The sequence below is a fragment of the Triticum dicoccoides genome, chromosome 2A (assembly GCF_002162155.2).
Source record: "Triticum dicoccoides isolate Atlit2015 ecotype Zavitan chromosome 2A, WEW_v2.0, whole genome shotgun sequence".
Lineage (NCBI taxonomy): Eukaryota > Viridiplantae > Streptophyta > Magnoliopsida > Poales > Poaceae > Triticum > Triticum dicoccoides.
In genome coordinates this window covers 657,325,227-657,337,244 of record NC_041382.1, presented here as the reverse complement: position 1 = coordinate 657,337,244, position 12,018 = coordinate 657,325,227, and positions in this window count along the sequence as shown.

Below are 12,018 nucleotides of genomic sequence, written 5' to 3'. Positions count from 1 at the left end.
AGCCTACCGCGATGGGCCAGAGCTCCGATCCACTCATTAGAAGTTAGCCTTTATCTTTATACTTGAATTTGGATCACAACATAACAAACTCCACCTTGAGACAAAATCCATCTTGTAGCATGAATGAGAACCTTCTCCCTAAACAACAAAGAAAAACAGTTTCGACGCCAAACAACCACTAGGGATCATGAGTTCACTACAAAATCTGCTCTACTCAGTCACAAAAACCCTAGTTGCGAAGAACAAATTGTCGCCTAAAATAATTTTCTATGACAGTCAACCGTCACCAGGTATCCCCCCCTCTCCGGGGCAATGCCCTCGGCAACTTTGGTGATGTCGTGGCCTGATTTTTGGCGACACATTTTGCCGTCATTAGGCATGTGCATATTCTGCGATGATTTATAGCGTCATAGGAAATAATTTGGAAACTTCAGATTTTTTAAGATCTCATTTTCTTCTGTTAAAACTATCCGCATGGGGCCAAATCACAAAATATATACTTGTAGTTACACTTATCACCTCCGCTGTGCGGGGCCACTTGACGGGGACAGAAATAATCCATTAGCAGAAAAAAATGAGCCCATGGATTCAAGCCAAGGAACTAATGCCTTTGTCGTGGTGACCGCCCGCTGATGTGGTCACCGCTTGAACTGGATGAAGTGGCAGTGCTTGTCACGATTTAGATTGAAACTAGACTGGAGATAAGAGGATTCAATGGACAACTACATAAAACATAAAGATAATACTTAATATCATTACAAGATATGTAGAAGTTCATACATAATTAACATGCATATTTCTAGAACCTAACAGAACTCTTGAACTTATTCATCGTCGTCGGTGTCCTCCTCCTTGTCGTCGCCCTCCTCCTCCTTACCGCCATCCAAGTCATCATCATCATACCATGTCATTGTTGTTGTCCTCCTCGTTAGCCCTCAATGCTTCGACCATTCCCCTACATTTGGCCCATGTTTGGCAAGTATTATCTTCTGCATACGACGTGGTCGTGGAAAGCTTGATGCTAGCCACAAGGACACCCTCGTCGGCGGCTCGTGCTACATTGCGGATGGTTTTTTTCAGTGTGCGTTGTCGCGTTGGAGATCTTGTAAGCCGCCTCGATCTCCACTTCGACGACGGCGCGGCGGAGCTCCTGTAATATTGGCCCAAGTTTGTCGAGATCGCGGTGCATGTCTACCACTTGGCGAAAGGATACCTCCAGGAGCTCATCGAATCGCTCCAAGAGGCGGCTGCACTTGCGACCTTCCTCATCTACTTCACGGAGGACCTCGACGGCGCGATCATCCTTTGTGTTGACAAAGCATCGTTGTTGTAGGGGTCGTTCATGGTCACCGGCACCCATCTCCGCGGCCATGGGTTTTCTCTTCCTCGAAAATGATCCGAGTTCCTGACCCGGCGCCGTCCCTAAGGGAGCGGATCGGACATAGGACCGACTGGTGCCGGGTCGGAGGCAGGAGGGGATGGGTTCGGTCGGGCTCGCCATTGGGGGATTGAGGTGACATATGCGGCTGAAGGAAATATGCCCTAGAGGTAATAATAAAGTTGTTATTTATATTTCCTTATATCATGATAAATGTTTATTATTCATGCTAGAATTGTATTAACCGGAAACATAGTACATGTGTGAATACATAGACAAACAGAGTGTCACTAGTATGCCTCTACATTTACTAGCTCGTTAATCAAAGATGGTTAAGTTTCCTCACCATAGACATGAGTTGTCATTTGATGAAGGGGATCACATCATTAGAGAATGATGTGATTGACTTGACCCATCCATTAGCTTAGCACTATGATCGTTTAGCTTATTGCTATTGCTTTCTCCATAACTTATACATGTTCCTATGGCTATGAGATTATGCAACTCCCGAATACCGGAGGAACACTTAGTGTGCTATCAAATGTCACAACGTAACTGGGTGATTATAAGATGCTCTACAGGTGTCTTCGATGGTGTTTGTTGAGTTGGCATAGATCAAGATTAGGATTTGTCACTCCATTGTCGGAGAGGTATCTCTGGGCCCTCTCAGTAATGCACATCACTATAAGCCTTGCAAGCAATGTGACTAATGAGTTAGATGCGGGATGTTGCATTACAGAATGAGTAAAGAGACTTGCCGATAACGAGATTGAACTAGGTATGATGATACCGACGATCGAATCTCGGGCAAGTAACATACCGACGACAAAGGGAACAACGTATGTTGTTATGCGGTTTGACCGATAAAGATCTTCGTCAAATATGTAGGAACCAATATGAGCATCTAGGTTCCGCTATTGGTTATTGACCGAAGATGAGTCTCGATCTTGTCTACATAGTTCTCGAACCCATAGGGTCCGCACGCTTAACGTCCGATGACGATCGGTATTATGAGTTTATGTGTTTTGATGTACCGAATGTAGTTCAGAGTCCCGGATGTGATCACGGACATGATGAGGAGTCTCTAAATGGTCGAGACATGAAGATTGATATGTTGGAAGGTTATGTTTGGATACCGGAATGGTTTCGGATGAGTTCGGGCATGTACCGGGGGGTTACCGGAACCCCCCGGGGTCTTAATGGGCCTACATGGGCTTTAGTGGAAGAGAGAGGAGGCGGCCAAGAGGTGGGGGCGCCCCCCAAGCCCAATCCGAATTGGGAGGGGGGCGGGCCCCCTTTCCTTCTTCTCCTTCCTTCCCCCTCCTATTAGGACTAGGAAAGAGGGGAAACCTACTCCTACTAGGAGTAGGAATCCCCCCTTGGGGCGCACCACGAGGCCGGCCGACCCCCTCCTCCCCTCCTTTATATACGGGGGAGGGGGCACCCCATAGACACACAAGTTGACAATTGTTTTAGCCATATGCGGTGCCCCCCTCCATAGATACACACCTCGGTCATATCATCGTAGTGCTTAGACGAAGCCCTGCACCGGTAACTTCATCATCACCGTCGACATGCCGTCGTGCTGACCAACCTCTCCCTCGGCCTCAACTGGATCAAGAGTACGAGGGACGTCAACGAGCTGAACGTGTGCAGATCGCGGAGGTGCCGTGCGTTCGGTACTTGATCGGTTGGATCGTGAACACGTTCGACTACATCAACCACGTTTCTTAACGCTTCCACTTATGGTCTACGAGGGTACGTATACATACTCTCCCCTCTCGTTGCTATTCATCCCTAGATAGATCTTGCGTGATCGTAGGATTTTTTTTGAAATACTACGTTCCCCAATAGTGGCATCCGAGCTAGGTCTATGCGTAGATGTTATATGCATGAGTAGAACACAAAGGAGTTGTGGGCGTGGGTATATACATATTGCTTGCTGTCACTAGTTGTTTCTTGATTCGGCGGTATTGTTGGATGAAGCGGCCAGGACCGACATAACATGACCGCGTTCATGAGACTGGTTCTACCGACGTGCTTTGCACACAGGTGGCTGGTGGGTGTCAGTTTCTCCAACTTTAGTTGAATCGGATTCAATGAATAGGGTTCTTTCTGAAGATCAAAAAGCAACCACTATACCGTGTTGTGGTTTTTGATGCATAGGTAAGAACGGTTCTTGCTAAGCCCGTAGCAGCCACGTAAAACTTGCAGCAACAAAGTAGAGGACGTCTAACTTGTTTTTGCAGGGCATGTTGTGATGTGATATGGTCAAGACGTGATTATATAAATTATTGTATGAGATGATCATGTTTTGTAACACAGTTATCGACAACTGGTAGGAGCCATATGGTTGTCGCTTTATTGTATGAAATGAAATCGCCATATAATTGCTTTACTTTATCACTAAGCGGTAGCGATAGTCGTAGAAGCAATAGCTGGCGAGACGGCAATGATGCTTCGATGGAGATCAAGGTGTCAAGCCAGTGACGATGGTGATCATGACGGTGCTTTGGAGATGGAGATCAAAGGCACAAGATGATGATGGCCATATCATATCACTTATTTTGATTGCATGTGATGTTTATCCTTTATGCATCTTATTTTGCTTAGTACGGTGGTAGCATTATAAGATGATCTCTTACTAAATTTCAAGGTATAAGTGTTCTCCCTGAGTATGCATCATTGCTACAGTTCATCGTGCCGAGACACCATGTGATGATCGGGTGTGATAAGCTCTACGTTCACATACAATGGGTGCAAGCTAGTTTTGCACAAGAAGAATACTCGGGTTAAACTTGACGATCCTAGCATATGCAGATATGGCCTCGGAACACTGAGACTGAAAGGTCGAGCGTGAATCATATAGTAGATATGATCAACATAGTGATGTTCACCATTGAAAACTACTCCATCTCATGTGATGATCGGACATGGTTTAGTTGATATGGATCACGTGATCACTTAGATGATTATAGTGTTGGGGAACGTAGTAATTTCAAAAAAATTCCTACGCACACGCAAGATCATGGTGATGCATAGCAACGAGAGGGGAGAGTGTCGTCTACGTACCCTCGTAGACCGTAAGCGGAAGCGTTATGATAACGCGGTTGATGTAGTCGTACGTCTTCACGATCGACCGATCCTCAGTACCGAACGTACGGCACCTCTGCATTCAGCACACGTTCAGCTCGGTGACGTCCCATGTGTCGTGGTTCTAAGTCTGATAGTAGAATGGGGGGTAGGAATATAGAGGCAAGATCTTAGCTATGGAGGAGTTGTACTCGAGAGTTTTACGAGTTCAGGCCCTTCTCAGAGGAAGTAACAGCCCTACGTCTCGGAGCTCGGAGGCGGTCGACTGGATTATATGCGTGCGTGTTACAGAAAGTGCGAACCCTTGTCCCTGAGGAGGGGGGTGGCTTATATAGAGTTCACCAGACCCCTCCCGCCCTCAGTTACAAAGGGTTTAAGGTACATAAAGATGGAGACATTACTGGTAACGCCTGCAATAAAGATACATAATGACCATTAAAGCTATGAATTAATTCCCAACCGTTGTAGAGTGGAGAGGCTCTAGATCTTCTGATAGTCGAGTGATTATCTATACGTTCGAGTGTCTTTAGGATTGTCGAGTGGAACATAACTTCATGGTCGAGTGGATGATGGTTTTTCTTCGAATGCTCCTGGTACCTTTAGGGATGTCCTTGGGGAGGGTATCTTGAACAGATCCATGACCCTACCCTAGGTACATAGCTTCATCATTAGCCCCCGAATGGATCAGGGTTTGAGTGAGGAAGGAGTTGAGAACACTTCCGACTCATTTTTCATGCTATGAGTATATCTTGCTCTGGATCAATGAACTGAGGGGATGACACCAACTTCTTTTTCAGTCGCCTTGGTCCATTCTTAGTTTTTGTCGAGTGAACTTTTACGGAAGAGTTCCGAATGATGATGCGGAGGATGTCTTCCATCTGACAAGTTGTTCTGCTGTCCGCGGATTTCGCGGGATTCGAATTTTGGGAAGCGCACCAGACGGGCGAGGCCATGGTAATCGGGACGGATTAGGCAGGCCGCCTCGATTCCTGCGCCACCTTTTTTGCCACGTATTGCGCGCGCGACTGTTGCGGGATTTGATAAGATCGTCCGGGCCTACAAGTCAGTCACTCGGAAGAGGCCTTATAAAAGGCACCGGACCGGGCTTTTGAACAGTGCGCCCTCATTCTCTTTCTTCTTCCTTAGATTTCTCCGCTACGCTCGCTTCCGCTCTCGGCATCGTAGCCTCGCTCGGACTCGATCCGCCGCCATGGGAAAGGAGAAGATGGTGGCGTTGGAGGCGCGAAGAAGGCGGCCACGAAGGCGAAAGGAAAGAGGACCAGCCGGGGTGGATCCTCGTCAAGGTCCGGCCTGCCGCCGGGCTAGATCCAGGGCGATTGGATCCGCTCGACGATCAGCCAAGACGACCTCGATGACCTGGTTGAGGGGGGTTGATTCCCCACGAATCAGCGTGGCTCCCGAGGAACAAGACCGAGCCGCGGCCGCTGGAGGGTGAGTGTGTTCTCCTCGCCACTCATGTCGACCGCGGGTTCTCTTTGCCTCCCCATCCTTTCTTTCATGGTTTTTTGAACTTCTTCGGGGCTCAACTCCACCACTTCACTCCAAACACCATAGTGTATCTTGCTGCCTTTGTGTCGAGTGCGAAAATTTCTTGGGTTGTCGACCGCACTGGGGTCTCTTCAAGCACATATTCACCTGCCGCTCCCAGTCGGTCAAGAAGGCCAACCCGAGTGACGAGAGGACACAAGTGATCTAGATGTGTGGTGGCCTTGGAATCCAAATGAGGAACAAGAGCACCTTCCCAGCTATGATCCTTCCCGACTCGGTCTGGGGCTGGCAGTCGACCTAGTTTTACTGTAAGGACCAGCCGACCCCGGGTCAGTCGACTGGACTTCCCCCCTTTTCCTTGGCTCGAGTGGAGAAGCCCCCCTCCTTGAGGGTGATCCCGGAAGAGAAGGCGTGTGTGAAGGCATTGGTCGAGCGGGTCGTCCAACTTGTCTGTGATGGGGTGACTGGAATGGACCTGCTGGAGGTCTTTCTCAGTCGATGCATCCAACCACTCCAAGCCCGTGACCATCCGATGTGGATGTACTCGGGACTCGAGGATTCCACTCGGATCCACCCGGAGGACGTTAGTGAAGACACGGTGGAGAAATGGCTGGGAGGAATCACCAGCAACAAAGATAATCCCCGGGGGTCTAGGAGGGTGATTCAATTCGACCATTCGCGCCAGCCGGAACAGGTCTGATTCTGCATTGTCAAGTATCCTCTCGATTCACTGTGTAACACCTTGTTGACGGTCGACTGTATTTCTTTCGTTCGTTGTCTTTTCAGGCTCTCATTGATATGTACTCGATGCCCAATGGAGTGCAGGAGCAAGACGTCGATGTTGGGGAACATAGCAGAATTTTAAAATTTTCTACGCATCACCAAGATCAATCTATGGAGTCATCTAGCAACGAGGGAGAGAGGAGTGCATCTACATACCCTTGTAGATCACGAGCGGAAGCGTTCAAGAGAACGGGGTTGATGGAGTCGTACTCGACGTGATCCAAATCACCGAAGATCCTAGTGCCGAACGGACGGCACCTCCGCGTTCAACACACGTATGGAGCGAGGACGTCTCCCGCGCCTTGATCCAACAAGTAGGAGGGAGAGGTTGAGGAAGAGGGCTCCAACAGTAGCACGACGGTGTGGTGGTGATGAAGCTGCAGTACTCCGGCAGGGCTTCGCCAAGCTCTTATGGAGGAGGAGAGGTATTGGGGAGGGGAGGGGCTGCGCCTTGGATGTTGTCTGCAGCCCTCCCCTCACCCCTCTATTTATAGGGGAAAGGGGAAGGGGGCCGGCCCCCTCTAGATGAGATCTAGAGGGGGGGGGCCAAGGGGAGGGGGGCTTGCCCCCCAAGCAAGGGGGCGCCCCCCCTTAGGGTTCCCCCAACCCTATGCGCATGGGCCCTAGGGGGGTGTGGCGCCCCAGCCCACTTGGGCTGGTTCCCTTCTCCATACAGCCCATAAGGCCCTCCGGAAGAGGTGGACGCTCCCGGTGGACCCCCGGAACCCCTCCGATGGCCCCGGTACAATACAGATATGCCCCCGAAACTTTCCGGCGACCATATGACAACTTCCCATATATAAATCTTTACCTCCGGACCATTCCAGAACTCCTCGTGACGTCCGGGATCTCATCCGGGACTCCGAACAACATTCGATAATCACATACAAGTCTTCCTAACAACCCTAGCGTCACCGAACCTTAAGTGTGTAGACCCTACGGGTTCGGGAGACATGCAGACATGACCGAGACGACTCTCTGGTCAATAACCAACAACGGGATCTAGATACCCATGTTGGCTCCCACATGCTCCATGATGATCTCATCGGATGAACCACGATGTCGAGGATTTAATCAATCCGTATACAATTCCCTTTGTCAATCTGTTCGTTACTTGTCCGAGACTCGATCGTCGGTATCCCAATACCTTGTTCAGTCTCGTTACCGGCAAGTCACTTTACTCGTACCGTAATGCATGATCCCGTGATCAACCACTTGATCACATTGAGCTCATTATGATGATGCATTACCGAGTGGGCCCAGAGATACCTCTCCATCATACAGAGTGACAAATCCCAGTCTCGATTCGTGCCAACCCAACAGACACTTTCGGAGATACCTGTAATGTACCTTTATAGTCACCCAGTTACGTTGTGACGTTTGGCACACCCAAGGCACTCCTACGGTATCCGGGAGTTGCACAATCTCATGGTCTAAGGAAATGATACTTGACATTCAGAAAAGCTATAGCAAACGAACTACACGATCTTTGAGCTAAGCTTAGGATTGGGTCTTGTCCATCACATCATTCTCCTAATGATGTGATCCCGTTATCAATGAAATCTAATGTCCATAGTCAGGAAACCATGACTATCCTTCGATCAACGAGCTAGTCAACTAGAGGCTCACTAGGGACGTGTTGTGGTCTATGTATTCACACATGTATTACGATTTCTGGATAACACAATTATAGCATGAACAATAGACAATTATCATGAACAAAGAAATACAATAGTAAACATTTTATTATTACCTCTAGGGCATATTTCCAACAGTCTCCCACTTGCACTAGAGTCAATATTCTAGTTACATTGTGATGAATCGAACACCCATGCAGTTCTGGTGTTGATCATGTTTTGCTCTAGGGAGAGGTTTAGTCAATGGATCTGCTACATTCAGGTCCGTATGTACTTTACAAATCTCCATGTCTCCATTTTGAACACTTTCACGAATGGAGTTGAAGCGACGCTTGATATGCCTGGTCTTCCTGTGAAACCTGGGCTCCTTGGCAAGGGCAATAGCTCCAGTGTTGTCATTGAGGAGGGTCATGGGGCCCGACGCATTGGGTATGACTCCTAGGTCGGTAATGAACTCCTTCACCCAGACTGCTTCTTGTGCTGCCTCCAAGGCTGCCATGTACTCCGCTTCACATGTAGATCCCGCCACAACGCTTTGCTTGCAACTGCACTAGCTTACTGCCCCACCATTCAAAATATACACGTATCCGGTTTGTGACTTAGAGTCATCCAGATCTGTGTCGAAGCTAGCATTGACGTAACCCTTTACGACGAGCTCTTCGTCACCTCCATAAATGAGAAACATTTCCTTAGTCCTTTTCAGGTACTTCAGGATATTCTTGACTGCTGTCCAGTTTTCCATGCCGGGATTACTTTGGTACCTTCCTACCAAACTCACAGCAAGGTTTACATCAGGTCTAGTACACAGCATAGCATACATGATAGACCCTATGGCCGAGGCATAGGGGATGACACTCATCTTTTCTCTATCTTCTGCCGTGGTCGGGCATTGAGCCGTGCTCAATCTCCTACCTTGCAATACAGGCAAGAACCCCTTCTTTGACTGATCCATTTTGAACTTCTTCAATATCTTGTCAAGGTACGTACTCTATGAAAGACCAATGAGGCGTCTCGATCTATCTCTATAGATCTTGATGCCTAATATATAAGCAGCTTCTCCAAGGTCCTTCATTGAAAAACACTTGTTCAAGTAGGCCTTTATGCTTTCCAAGAATTCTATATCATTTCCCATCAATAGTATGTCATCCACATACAATATGAGAAATGCTACAGAGCTCCCACTCACTTTCTTGTAAATGCAGGCTTCTCCATAAGTCTGCATAAACCCAAACGCTTTGATCATCTCATCAAAACGAATGTTCCAACTCCGAGATGCTTGCACCAGCCCATAAATCAAGCGTTGGAGCTTGCACACCTTGTCAGCATTCTTAGGATCGACAAAACCTTCCGGCTGCATCATATACAATTCTTCCTTAAGGAAACCATTAAGGAATGCCGTTTTGACGTCCATTTGCCATATCTCATAATCATAGAATGCGGCAATTGCTAACATGATTCGGACGGACTTCAGCTTCGCTACGGGTGAGAAAGTCTCATCGTAGTCAACCCCTTGAACTTGTCGATAACCCTTAGCGACAAGCCGAGCTTTATAGATGGTCACATTACCATCCGCGTCTGTCTTCTTCTTAAAGATCCATTTATTTTCTATGGCTCGCCGATCAACGGGCAAGTCAGTCAAAGTCCATACTTCATTTTCATACATGGATCCTATCTCGGATTTCATGGCTTCCAGCCATTTGTCGGAATCCGGGCCCGCCATCGCTTCTTCATAGTTCGAAGGTTCACCGTTGTCTAACAACATGATTTCCAAGACAGGGTTGCCATACCACTCTGGTGCGGAACGTGTCCTTGTGGACCTATGAAGTTCAGTAGCAACTTGCTCTGAAGTTTCATGATCATCATCATCAACTTCCTCTCTAGTCGGTGCAGGCACCTCAGGAACATTTTCTTGAGCTGTGCCACTTACCGGTTCAAGGGGTAATACTTCATCAAGTTCTACCTTCCACCCACTTATTTCTTTCAAGAGAAACTCTTTCTCTAGAAAGGACCCATTCTTGGCAACAAAGATCTTGCCTTCGGATCTGAGGTAGAAGGTATACCCAACAGTTTCTTTAGGGTATCCTATGAAGACGCATTTTTCCGATTTGGGTTCGAGCTTTTTAGGTTGAAGTTTCTTGACATAAGCATCGCATCCCCAAACTTTTAGAAACAACAGCTTAGGTTTCTTCCCAAACCATAATTCATACGGTGTCGTCTCAACGGATTTCGACGGAGCCCTATTTAAAGTGAATGCGACAGTCTCTAAAGAATAGCCCCAAAATGATAGTGGTAAATCGGCAAGAGACATCATAGATCGCACCATATCTAAAAGAATGCGATTACGACGTTTACGCTGAGGTGTTCCAGGAGGTGTGAGTTGTGAAACTATTCCACATTTTCTTAAGTGTGTGCCAAATTCGTGACTCAAGTATTCTCCCCCACGATCTGATCGCAAGAACTTGATTTTCCTGTCACGTTGATTCTCAACCTCACTCTGAAATTCCTTGAACTTTTCAAAGGTCTCAGACTTGTGTTTCATTAAGTAGACATACCCATATCTACTCAAGTCATCAGTGAGGGTGAGAACATAACGATAGCCACCACGAGCCTCAACACTCATTGGACCGCACACATCAGTATGTATGATTTCCAATAAGTTGTTGCTCGCTCCATTGTTCCTAAGAACGGAGTCTTGGTCATCTTACCCATGAGGCATGGTTCGCACGTGTCAAATGATCTGTAATCAAGAGACTCTAAAAGTCCATCTGCATGGAGCTTCTTCATGCGTTTGACACCTATGTGACCAAGGCGGTAGTGCCACAAGTATGTGGGACTATCATTATCAACCTTACATCTTTTGGTATTCACACTATGAATATGTGTAGCATTACGCTCGAGATTCATTAAGAATAAACCATTCACCATCGGAGCATGACCATAAAACATATCTCTCATATAAATAGAACAACCATTATTCTCGGATTTAAATGAGTAGCCATCTCGTATTAAACGAGATCCTCATACAATGTTCATGCTCAAAGCTGGCACTAAATAACAATTATTGAGGTTTAAAACTAATCCCATAGGTAAATGTAGAGGTAGCGTGCCGACGGCAATCACATCGACCTTGGAACCATTCCCGATGCGCATCGTCACCTCGTCCTTCGCCAGTCTCCGTTTATTCCGCAGCTCCTGCTTTGAGTTACAAATGTGAGAAACCGCACCGGTATCAAATACCCAGGAGCTACTACGAGTACTGGTAAGGTACACATCAATTACATGTATATCACATATACCTTTCGTGATGCCGGCCTTCTTGTCCGCTAAGTATTTGGGGCAGTTCCGCTTCCAGTGACCACTTCCCTTGCAATAAAAACACTCAGTCTCGGGCTTGGGTCCATTCTTTGGCTTCTTTCCGGCAGCTTGCTTACCGGGCGCGGCAACTCCCTTGTCGTCCTTCTTGAAGTTCTTCTTACCCTTGCCTTTCTTGAACTTAGTGGTTTTATTCACCATCAACACTTGATGTTCCTTTTTGACTTCTACCTCTGCTGATTTCAGCATTGAAAATACTTCAGGAATGGTCTTTTCCATCCCCTGCATATTGAAGTTCATCACAAA